The sequence below is a fragment of the Rhipicephalus sanguineus genome, chromosome 7 (assembly GCF_013339695.2).
Source record: "Rhipicephalus sanguineus isolate Rsan-2018 chromosome 7, BIME_Rsan_1.4, whole genome shotgun sequence".
NCBI classification, from domain to species: domain Eukaryota; kingdom Metazoa; phylum Arthropoda; class Arachnida; order Ixodida; family Ixodidae; genus Rhipicephalus; species Rhipicephalus sanguineus.
The window spans coordinates 30,499,624-30,511,800 of NC_051182.1; the positions used below are offsets into that span (position 1 = coordinate 30,499,624).

General features: G+C 46.5%; 1 long non-coding RNA gene across 4 annotated transcripts in view; it reads left to right on the plus strand.

Moving 5' to 3' along the window:
* Nucleotides 1-498: 498 nt before the first annotated feature.
* LOC119399354 (uncharacterized) overlaps nt 499-12,177 on the plus strand; it is a 31,477-nt gene continuing 19,798 nt past the window's right edge. For 3 of the 4 annotated variants that reach the window (XR_005184811.2, XR_005184808.2, XR_005184809.2), the window contains exons 1-2: nt 499-669; nt 3,424-3,610. This is a non-coding gene — a long non-coding RNA (uncharacterized LOC119399354). Of the gene's footprint in view, nt 670-3,423; nt 3,611-6,667; nt 6,776-12,177 lie in introns of those variants that run through there. The other variant, XR_005184806.2, reaches the window with a different exon arrangement.

A 12,177-nucleotide genomic window follows, 5' to 3' on the forward strand; every position in this document is an offset into this window, starting at 1 on the left:
TGGGGGGGGTTCAACCATACTTTATGTACGTTCGTGCGTGAGTTTGTATGTGTGCGTGTATATATACGAAAGCAAAACTGAAAGATTTCGGGGGGGTTTGAACCCCCCCCCCTTGGCTACGCCCCTGTCCGCAATCGACGCTACTGTTGCGCTGTGAATTGCCAAGGACGCGTAAAGGACTGAATAACTGCAGTTTTACTGGTTTTCATAGGTGTCGTATGAAGCAGAAAGGCGAGAGCGCTGGGTCGTTGAACGTGCTGGGTTCAGCGGCGTAGCCAGGGGGTGGCACACCGGGGCGCGCATTTACAAAGGCGAGCGAATAAACCCCCCCACAATGCACCGCGCCACGGCGCTCTCTGGGGCTATGCATTTTGGCCGGCCAAATTGTTTCAGGCGGCTGCCAGTCCCCGTGTTTTCGTATCAGCGGAAACATAGCGACCGCGCGAACGCGCCTGTGCCTGGCTCCCTGGCTCTCCATGCCTGGACGACGCGACCATAGCAAACGCCTCACGAATGAATCGGATACTCGTGAACAGACAGTAAGTGCTTCGAGAGACGCTGTGCGCACACTTCTCGCTGCCGAAAGCCGTCTCGTCCAGGATGCATTGAAGCGGACACACACAGCCTGCAGCGAAGAACAACGCGACGGACATTGCTCTACTCCACTTGGTAAGTTTTTGTTGCTGCTCAGCATGGATCTATTAAAAAGCGCGTTTCTGATACTGTCAGTATATCTAAGGCTACGAACGTTGCTCGGGCAGCAAGCGCAGCTTCCACTAGCTAGTGGCGATGCAAGCGTGCGACCATAAAAGCCTGCGCGCAAACTTTATCGTGCTGCCGCTTCCAAACTTGCGAAGCTAAAAGATAAAAGAAAAGCACGCAGCCCTAAAGCACTGCCTTTAGTGGAATAAATTTAAGAGGAGGAAATTGAACTTAAAATAGGGAGCTCTTCGAGTATATGCTTTTTTTTTCATGGCTTCACCGCAATACGGCTCTGTGTTCCAGTGAAGGCAAGGGAGACTCGCACTTATCCGCACTCGTTTGTGGCTTCAGCTTTCTTTCTGGCAGTATTGTGCAACCCTCCTCCATGAAATTGTCGAGTGCACTCTATACGGCTCTACTCTACACTTTAACGCTTCATCACAGTAAAAAATATATATTAGAGGGAGGCTTACTAAAATCACGTCCGCCACTGTAGTGATCACTGTACCCATGCAGAAAAAAAGAACAAAACAAGGGATAACAATTTATTAACAAGAAAAGTGTCCCATGAAGTAAGAACAAGCAAAAGAGGTTTTTGGTTTATTGGTATATCACAAGCATAAACATGTTTTATATATATACACACACACACAGACATTAATGTTTATTGAAGCAAGGTAAATAACTTGTAAATGTGTGCAGAGCAAAGATGACAGAAAATTCTGTAGTGCTTTGAAGTTCAGAAGACAACTGGAAATGTGCAACCGCACTCTGGCAAAGTGGTAACTAGGGATGTGCAAATATTCAAGTTTCGAATTCAAATAGAATAATTCGTTTTGACTTTTGAATAGCTAGTATTTGAAGTTTTGAATAATTCAACACGACGAATATCAAAGACGCGACAAAGGCCAAAGTGCAATTTGATTAGGGTGGGATGGCAAAAACTAACGCTAAAGTCGCTAAACTTTATTAAATTTTCACCTTTCATTAAAACTTTCATCGATATGCTGGTTCAAAAGTGAGTGCATGTTTATTTTAAAAAAGATTATGTTGTTTCCACGCCTCATGGCTAATGGCCAGGGAACATTCTGTGAGACTCGAACTGCTGGCAACCAAAAATAACCAGCACACTGAGCTCAGGTCTTATAGGCAAGAGGTTCACAAATACTTCAATGAGCCCCTAATCACAAGAAAGGATGATCCTTTAACATACTGCAAAGAGCACGGAGCTGCACTTTATCGAGGTATCGCTATAATCGCTTTGTGATACCTTCCCAACCCTGCTACTGAGGTACCCAGTGAACAGCGAAAAGTTTTAGTTGATTACCCAGTGAACTTGCAGGAAACACCTTAACATCGTGGCAAGAGAGCCTGAAGCCAGGTCATGTGAAACTGCTTGTGTCATGACAATTCATAGTCTTTCGGTAGTAGCCACGCACCGCGTTATGTGTTCGAAGACATGAGCACATTTTATTTCCTTGTTCTTTCTTTCAATTTCAAATAAAACTTTCTGTATTCGATATCTATATTTGACATTTTCGGCCACTATTCGGCACTATTCGATTCAAGATGAAATTCACTATTTGCACACCCCTACTGATAACAAAAGATCTCAGAGAAACTCGCCATCAAGACAAAGGAAGCAGAAAGGTGTTCTATTTGACATGATTACTATTTCTGCTTTTGTTCTCACAACATCAAGACCACTGTAATATTCTAAAACAGGGGTCGACATGTTCAAGGAAAGACATGCTCCGAGGTCTGCTCACTGGTCTCCTTTTCTGTCTTACTGGCATTGTGGTCACTGCTGCCGTGCAACTAGGCTGTGCAACCAGGGTTATGTTGCTTACATCTGGAGTAACTGAACCTTGACCTCTTTCGCTTTTGTGAGTTACTTTAGTTACATTTGTTCATTTTGCTTAGCTGCCCCATTTGAAATGCGAAGCATTTCTTAGCAGACTGCAGGCTATTTGAGCTTGTCTATCTACGTATCTGTCTAGCCGCCTACGTCTGGGCGCTCTTGTGGTACATCAAAAATTCAGTCAGCCCTCAGTGATGAGGGCTGACAGCACTGAGGACCACACTAGCTCCTAACGGTAAGGCATAGCAAAAGTCAATCATCATGGAATACCACATTGTGACTGCATGACAACATGACTTGACAGCGTGACTTGAATGGGCCACAGCTGGAGGAGCCAAGGGTTGTCCGTTAGTAGGTGCCATTCTTTAACATGACTGTATGCATGATACTGTGGTAGCAGTGCAGAGCCAGATGCTTGCGCCTGTGGCTAAGGTCACCAATTGTAGGGGTATGATGTCACAACAGCCAACGTGAGGAGTCGTTGTCCTCACTTTGATTCAAGGATAGGTGAAGCACCTAAGTGCAGTGGCGGCGATGAGCAGCCTGTATGATGAGCAGCTCCTTTGCTTAGATTTAGGTGCATGTTAAAGAATCCCATGTGGCCTAAATTGATCCGAAGTCACCCACTACGGTGTGCCTCACAATCACATCACGGTTTTGGCGCATAAAACCCTAGAAAGGTTGTTATTGAAACCAGGCTGGCACTGTGCCTAGGGCTGCCATAAAACCCATTAGGCGGGAGGCAGCGAACATTCAATGCAGGCTTGCACTGGGCACATTCTGCTCGACGTTTAGCTTGAGAGAATGGGGCCTCTTCTTTGGCCTGTTGGCAGCTGGCTCAACTACTGGGCGCCTTGCAGGCATCCTCTTAGACCCCCTCGTGAGCCTTGGCCGACGCCTGGCAATGCTGGTTGGCTGCACTCGTATCTGACGAGCCCGGCGACGTCTTGCTGCAGCGGTAGCCTTGAGTGCCAGCATCAGCGCAGTTCCATCCGTGCTGTTTTGCACACGAGCCAGCTCCTCTCCAAGGCCCTTCAGGATCTCGAGGTAAGCCGGATTGTGTGCATTCATGGCAGGCACACGCCGTACCTGGGCCTCCAGGAATAGACCTTTTTCAAGCAATCCCAGAACTCCCCGAGGGCGCGCGAAGCACTATGGGAAAAGTGTGTACGGCGAGCCCACCCGCTGTTCCGTCGCTTGCTGCTCGTTAGCGCCGTGGGAGCACCAAACGAAAAAAAAAAAAAAACACGTCACCGCTGGTTGACTACTATTAAATACTAAATGCTACCCGTCTGAACGCACCTGCATGTATCTCTACGCATGAAATGCGAAAGAAATGATGCAGTCAGTGTAGGTATATTACCGAGCGGATGTATACTGGATCTAGCAGTTAAGCGGCATGCGAGTTATCACGTGCCGGTATGCATGCAGTAGAAACGTGCTATCGTGAGCAATGTGAGCTGGAACACCGAATTCGTATTTATTCAATGATTACTTGTTCACAAGCCACTACGGCATTTAATGCCATAGTGGCTCGTGATAGGGTTTAACCAAACTGTAGAGAGGTGTTACAGTGTTCAGGTATACAGATTATTATATTATTTTAATTGACAAGTCATGCGCTGTACAAAGAAGTGAGCACATCCTAAACGTGTTTAAAGAAAAAGGGATTGGACTAGAATTCACTTGTGAGATGCCTTGCTCTGATAATTTGCAGTTTCTTGATACATGCTTATAAGTTTAACTGCGGAGCATGTTCGCGGGCACTATAGCCCGCGTTCAGTGAAATCGGTGTTCAATTCTGCGTCGGCGCATTCGAATGTTGTTAAACGAGGAATTGTGATGTCATGATTACGCAAGGCATTGGAAAAAAACTTGCGCACATAAGATGAGCAGTAGTTTCCAGCTGCAAAGTGATCAAAGAGGCGGGATATCCTGCGTATCGTTGTATCAGTTCGCGAAAATCTGTTCGCATGGCAAAGAAAGATTAACACGGACGTTCTCCATCCATAAATAATAAAGAAACTAGAAATACTGCAGTTATTCCACGTATGTATAAGAAGTTCTTCAGTCGCATGGCCTGAAGAACGTAGGGAAGGGATGTGGGGTGAAGGTTGTGTTTACCGCCCCAAATAAGCTCAGTCGCATTAAGGTCGCAGGGGTCTGCGGTTGGCAAAGAAAAATGCGGTCAGAGGCATGCCGATTGTTTTGTAAATTGTGTAGGAGTTAACCATAAATTTCTCTTTCTTGTGTCCACATGTACATCGGCCAGACTGGTCGATGTATTAATACGTATACGCGCCTCAGCGTACATCGAAACTCATTGAATGGAGCAGTCTCATCTCGCCTCTCTATATCAGTCATGAAAATGTAATCCCATCTTCGAAAGCACAGTAATTTTGTACCATCAACCTAATCAGACAACGCGAGAAATTTCGGTGGCATATCATGTCACAAATAATGCCACACTTTGTGTCAGTCAACCTTCTCAGTCGTTACAAGACAAGGAATTCTACTTTATTAATCGACTGTAAGCACACGCCTTGGTTGTTTGACTTTTCGTACCTCTTTACGACACGCGCAACGCACTCGCATTTTTTAATGCTTTTTTTCACGCGTGATATAATCTTTCAGTTGTGTGTGAGCGCTGGTTTGTGCATTTCCTTCCTTGTACTGCTCCTTTCTTTTTTCGCTCTAAGTATTATTCCAACCTGTAGCTATAGCACCAACGAAGGTTAGTAGGCACTTATAGTTCGTTACATATATGGTGCGAGCGACGCAATGGATGTATCCCATTTCCCCAAATGCCGACTACACTTTCTAGTGTACTCTTCAGATATCAGAACCTCACACTGTAGTCGTCGACAGTGTCAATGGACGTTGATTCCAAATGCATCCGAGAATCATAGACCGCTCCTGCATTTCGTAGGCAACCGAGCTGTATTTTTTTATTTATGCCGTAAGGCGCAGTGGGGCTAAAAAAATAAATAAAAGGTGACGCTTCTGAGCCGCTCAACTTAGAGTTACTGTATATGCTTAAAGGTAGCATATACAGTAACTCTAGCTCAACTGGTCCAACAGTGGGAGAGATGCAAATCGTCGAGAGGCCGTCGCAGCTAAGCACTTAAGTTCGGGATTGAATTGCGCAGTAACATGTTGCACCTTGCCAAATTCACTGCGTCTAAGAAGTCCTGGCATGGCGCAAGCGGAAAGCTACAGCGCGAGACATGCGCGCTCGTCGCGGCGGCTGCTGCGGCGTACACATCCCATGAGCGCTTGCGCGCCTGTTGGTGGCGCTCGTGTGCTTGAAAAAGGTCTATTGGTATGCATGTTCTTGAGCCTGCACAGAAAGTGGTGAAGGAAATATTGTTCACATGATACACCACACCAACAAGAACTGCACATTTATTTTGCTGTTCTCTAACTGCAGCCAAGGGCTCAGTAATAAAGGTTAAACTGAGGAGTCAGTTTTAAGTGAAGCTTTCCCTGTCTCCTGTTTTGACTGTCCTGCCACTGGTAGTGCTGCCAATCTAAAAAGTATACAGTTTTACTGACTCAGGTAAAGAAATGCTTGACATTTCTTTACATTTACATAGTATATATTCAGTATGCTTTGTCTTCATATAGTGTTGTGCTATGCAAAGACATATGGAAAAATTTTTAGTTTAGATTACTTTTGAAGGGTTTGAACATATTGCAATAATGAATTCGCTTTAGCCAAGCTGCAATGATTTAACAAGTTATGACTCTAATACACATCAGTAATGACACTAATTGTTTCTGTGGACCTACCTACGTCTCTGTCGGCACTAATGGCAGTTCTTGCTTGTGGTTGCAGTTGGGGTATGTATGTCCAATGATCAGTCAGTCGAAACTTGGCGCTCTGGAGTCACAACTGCAGCCAAAGAGTTAAACCCTAACAAAGAGTTAACCCTTCATTAGTCGGATGCTGAATTCAGGCACGTACCTGTCCTAATTCATTATTTAAATGAAATCTATCCTGCACGATTTGCATAAGTATGTCCACGGTGTGCAGACGCACCTGCAGTTAAACATACCACATTGAAGTGCTTCAAAAGTTCTCTGTATATGCCTCTTCCGCAGCATGCCGCATACAGCAGAAAAGGCAGCTGCATGAAGCATGGCTTCCAAAGAGGAGATGAGATAGCTACCTGGCTCTCTCGGACAAAAAGTCCAGTGAGCTGACCTTGGAATAAGGGTCTATACCATGATAGCTTGCATTCTCTCTCTTTTTACTTCTGCCAATAAAAGTTTTCTCAATAAATCAATGGGATTCTACCTGTTTTGTTGCAAACAAGAAGGGAAAAACACGAAATAACCTACACTTAGCAAGGGTAGATTTTTGGTCTTGTTGGTGCGATGTATTCATAGTGTTAAGCGTGGAACTATTAAGACTGAGACAAGACAGAGAGTGTTTGTGTTACTCCATGTTTCATCTCTGTCGTGTTCCGTGCTTGACACTATTAATATCCTACTTTGTCTCGTTTCACGATTTCACGATCAGCACATGATGATGATCATAATGCCTGTGGCCACATCCCCTTGATGTTGCAGGTCAACAGCCAGAGCTCGATCAGGTCAAAAATAAAAATAAGCTTTAGGAAAAAAATTATAAAACATGGAGAAAAAGATATTACACCCTGAAAAGTACAAAATCAAAACCCTGGATTCCTGAGCAGCATTACTTTCTGCAGGTGCTAGGGCCAGTGACACAAGTTCATGTGAGGTAATAAATTGCCTTAATATCAACCCAGTCGGACCTTTTCGGTTTCAAAGGAGAGGGCAACCCTAACTTGTCAGCAGTTGAGATTAACAAGAAAGATGTTAGATCATATGCACATTATGCCAGGATCTTTTTTGTTTGTGTGTTTGTGTCTGTGTGTGTAGGGGGGGGTGCTCGATGTCAACATATACGGTCTTGTATCAGTTCTTGTATCACTCCAGTATGCTCTGACCTGTTCCTGGCAGTAGTCGACTGGAAATTAGCCCAGCAAATGAAGGGCTTTGACATATTAGCTTGTTTTAGATGCGTAGATGGTTCCTCGATATACAAATCAAGTTTGAAATGCACCACATGCGCTGGCATTATAACACTATAGGAAAGAAAGAGATCCCAAGCTTCTAGTGAAACCACTCGAAACTCATCAAATGAGGCATAGCTTTTGTTTAAAATGGCATACTGTTCCCTGGCAAGAAGCGAGGCTTAAACATCACGAACGATATTTATTGTCAACCGTTTCGGTCGATTCTAGCTGCAAGTGCTCGTGAGCACGGTCTCTCTCGTGGAAGGCGGCGCTTCTTCTTCTTCGGTCCGACACGGTGCTGCGCTTGATTAAACACACTCCCGGCCACCAAGTCACTCGTTCAGCTCGAGCGAATAAAGTTTTTGTATCGGCCTGGTGGTAATAACCCCTTGTTGTTGTTGAATCTTGCAAGAACGTACGTGGCCATCAGCACCTCTGTACACTTCAAGAACCCTTGCAAGTTTCCACATTTGTCGAGGTAATTTCTCAGCTTGGACTATGACGATGTCTCCTGTTTTAACTTCGTTGGTGGTTCTCTTACGCGAAAAGTGCGCTGATCGAAGTTGCAGCAGATATTCTTTCGTCCACCGGCTCCAAAAGTTCTCAGTTAGGCGTTTCCTGTATGCATGCCGTCGTACCGCTTCCGTGCGCGTCAGGTCCATTGGCATGTCGTTGCTGCCCTGTGGTAGCGTCGTTAGTCTCCGCCCAATGATGAGGTCTGCTGGGGTTAATGCACGAGGTTCCGCGCTGTCCGACTCAATGAATGTGAGAGGCCTCGAGTTCACGACCGCCTCTACTTCCGTGAGCACAGTGGTCAGCTCTTCAAAGTTGAGTCGAGCTTTGCCGAGAACCTTTCTCAGTGGAAGCTTTATCGTCCGGACTAGACGCTCCCACCATCCGCCCCACCATGGAGCGCTGGGAAGAATGAACTTCCAGGTTATCCTCTTCTCACCCAAGTATGCCGACACATCCTCTTGGGAAAACACCTGGAACAGCTTCTCTAAGTCTTTCGAAGTCTTCTTAAACGTTCTTGCATTGTCAGAATAAATTACGCGAGGGAGACCCCTTCGTGCTACAAAGCGTCGTAGACACATAAGGAAGGCTTCCGATGTCATGCTGGAAACCAGTTCCAGGTGGACTGCACGTGATGTGGCACATGTGAAGAGCGCTATGTAGCATTTTCTCTCCCCGGCTGTAGTCACAACAAAGAGTGGTCCTGCGAAGTCAACTCCAGTGACTTCGAATGGGTTCGTCGATGATAAACAATGACGTGCTATAGGAGCAGTTGGAGCGTTGCCTGGGCTACTACTGAAGCGTCTGCACGTAAAACAGCCATGTATGACTTTCTTGACCAATGTTCGTGCCCGGCAGATCCAATACTGCTCTCGCAACTGTGACAGAGTGTCTCTCACGCCTCCGTGTAGTGTTTCGCAGTGTGCTCGCATGGTCAGTAACGTAGAAAAGTGATGATCGTGCGGGAGGATGACTGGATGCTTTACCTCCTCAGATGCTTCAAGGTGCAACAGGCGCCCACCGACCCGAAGGATGTTGTTGACATCAAGAACGGGTTGAGGTCTTTGATGCGAGAGGTTTCCTTTGCAGATGTGCCTTTCGAAATCGAAGTCATCTCTTCCCTGAAGGCTTGTTGCTGTACATGCCTGATCCAATAATTTTCTGCTTCTTGGATCTCTTCCGCTACTAGAAATCCAGTGTGTGCTGCGTTTGTCTGGCGGCAGCGTTTAATGAACCTGAATATCCAGGCTGTGACCCTGAGTAGCTTTTCAATTCTGCTGTAGCTGTCAACGTTCAGGAGCGATGTCGTCGTCGTCTCGCTGGATATCGCGACGTGAACGGCAATCATTTCAGAAGTGATCCTGTCGTCGGTGCTGATAGGTTCTGACGGTTGTAGAGGCCATCGGTCTTCTAATTCGCATAGCCAATCTGGACCATGTCGCCACGTGCTACTAGACAATAATTTATCCATCGAAACCCCACGTGTGAGCAGGTCGGCCGAATTCACCAGTCCCGGACAATATCTCCACATAGAGGGATCTGTTTTTCCCTGATCTCTTTCACTCTGTTAGATACAAATTGCTTCATTTCGTTATGTCGCCTTTTATCCAAGACAGCGTGATTGTAGAATCCGACCACATTGTGCAGTGGATCTTGAATTCTGTGAGTGCGCTTGACACGTAATGAAGTAGCCTTGCTCCAATCAAGGCTCCAAGAAGCTCTAGCCGTGGCAGTGTCATCGTCTTGATAGGTGCTACACGTGCTTTTGCGAGCAGCAACTCGGGCTTTACTGAGCAGCTCGTTACGACGTAAAGCGCTGCACCGTATGCGGAAGGCTTGCGTCGCAAAAAAACATGCACCTGTAGCTCTCGGGGCGATTTGGGCAATTGAGATCCGCCTCCAAGATAACGCGGTACGGAAACATTCTGCAAGAGCGGTAGTTGACGCACCCAGTCATGCCACTCCTCCTGAAGATCCCGAGGTAGCTGCTCATCCCACGCTATTCCACGTGTCCATACTTCTGGAAGAAGATCCTTATAGCAATGGTGAGTGGCGCAACAAATCCCATTGGGTCGAATATTCTTGAAGCAGCTTGAAGAACGAACCGCTTGGTATCACACTTTTCTTTCATAAATTCTAGAAGGCCCTTCAAAGAAAACGTGAAAGTGTCCGTGGGTGGATGCCATGTAATTCCAAGTACTTTCACACTCGTCTCGTGGAGGATAGCCAGTTCCTTGCCTGCTGACTGTTCTTGCTCCAATACGTCAATCAGGCTATCTGAGTTGGTCGTCCATTTCCGTAGTGTCATTCCTGCTTGCTGCATAATCTCCTTGGCTTCTCGGCAGATTTGAAGTGCTTCTTCATCTGATTCTGCTCCAGCCACTAGATCATCCACGTAGAATGATTCACTAAGTAGTTTCGCGGTTCTGGTCTTGCTTGAATGCACACTCTTTAGATGGTGTGCATTCTAGCTGCAAGTGCTCGTGAGCACGGTCTCTCTCGTGGAAGGCGGCGCTTCTTCTTCTTCGGTCCGACACGGTGCTGCCGTCAATATGTAGGGGCTACAAGTTGCTCCAAATGGCACTCGCGTCATTCTCCACTCCTGAATCTCCTCTTCTGAGTAATGTAGTGTTTCTTTTTCCTTAACCAGAGGAACCTGAAGGCATCTCTGTCTTTCTCTGCAATTGAGATTTGAAGGAATGTTTTCTCAATGTCGGCTAGCATTGCTATACGGTGCGTTCTGAAGCGTAATAGTACCTTCACGAGATCTTGGTACAGGTTTTCACCCTTTTCTAGGCATTCATTCAATGAAAGGCACCCTTTTGCGTGAGAAGAAGCGTCGAAAACGATTCTGACCTTCGTGGTTAGTGCGTGCTCTCGGATGACTTCCCTATGCGGCATATAATAAACCTTTGTCGAATCCAGGGGTGGCCTGTCAACTACTTCCGCATGTCCCGCTCGCAGGTACTCCCGGATGGTGGTGTCATAAGTCTCCAAAAGTCCTTGCTTGTTCGAGAGTCGGGAGAGAAGTTTCCAAAGTCTTGTCATGGCGACTTGCTTGTTGTCAGAAAGCTCCACATTTTCCTTCCAGGGTAATGTTACTTCGTATCTTCCGTTCGTAAGACAGACGGTTTCTTCAAATTGTTTCAATAGTGGACTGAGCTTTCTCTCGCTGTCAACGGCGTCTGATATTCCTACGCTCTCAAGTTCCCAGAATGAACGGAGGAATTCGTCGCTCTCCTGTACACTTGTTTTCAATACGCAGACCATAATCCGCGAGTCTTTCACATCCGATGCTACGCTGCTGGTGTTGCCTTGAAACATCCACCCTAGTTTGGAGTTCATAGCAATAAGTGTCTCATTGCTTGCGCATCGAGTGACCTCTCCCGTCATCACCGTCCACATTTGGTCGGAACCGATGAGAACGCTTATGCCTTCTTCCCCGACAACGGATCCGTATAGTAGTTGATCAGCGATGTCTTTTCCAGACCTCTGGATTTCAGCGACGAACGGTGAGTTGGTGGTAGTTGCCTCGATATCTTGGCATATGTGCGGAATTGCTATGGCTTGTAAGTCAACTTCCGCGTGTGAAAACTGGCTACGCAAACGGAGCTGCACAACACGCCGCTTTTGCGCTGCTCGACTTGACTTGCTTGCAAATGTGTTGAGCGCAATGACGGTGGATCCCACACATGGCAACTTCAGCTTCTTCGATAGCCTCTCTGTGACGAACGTGCGCTGACTGCCTCCGTCTATGACACCTCTGACATACCGACATGTCCATCTGTTACTGCCCAAGCCCGAAATGTCTGCAAGAGGACGCTCGTCGATGAATTCTCGAGGGTATGTCGATTCGTCCCAGAGATGCACACATAGTCGTGTTTGTGCTTGGTTTACTTGTCGGTATTCTGGCATTTGTCCTGCCGGTTTTTGCGTGTCTTCTGGCTTAATTTCTGCGGATCACACACGCTCGTCGCATGACGTCCTTGACAGGTAGAGCACGTAATATTGCGCCTACAATCACACGCCCTGTGACCTTTAGTCGTGCATCGAAAG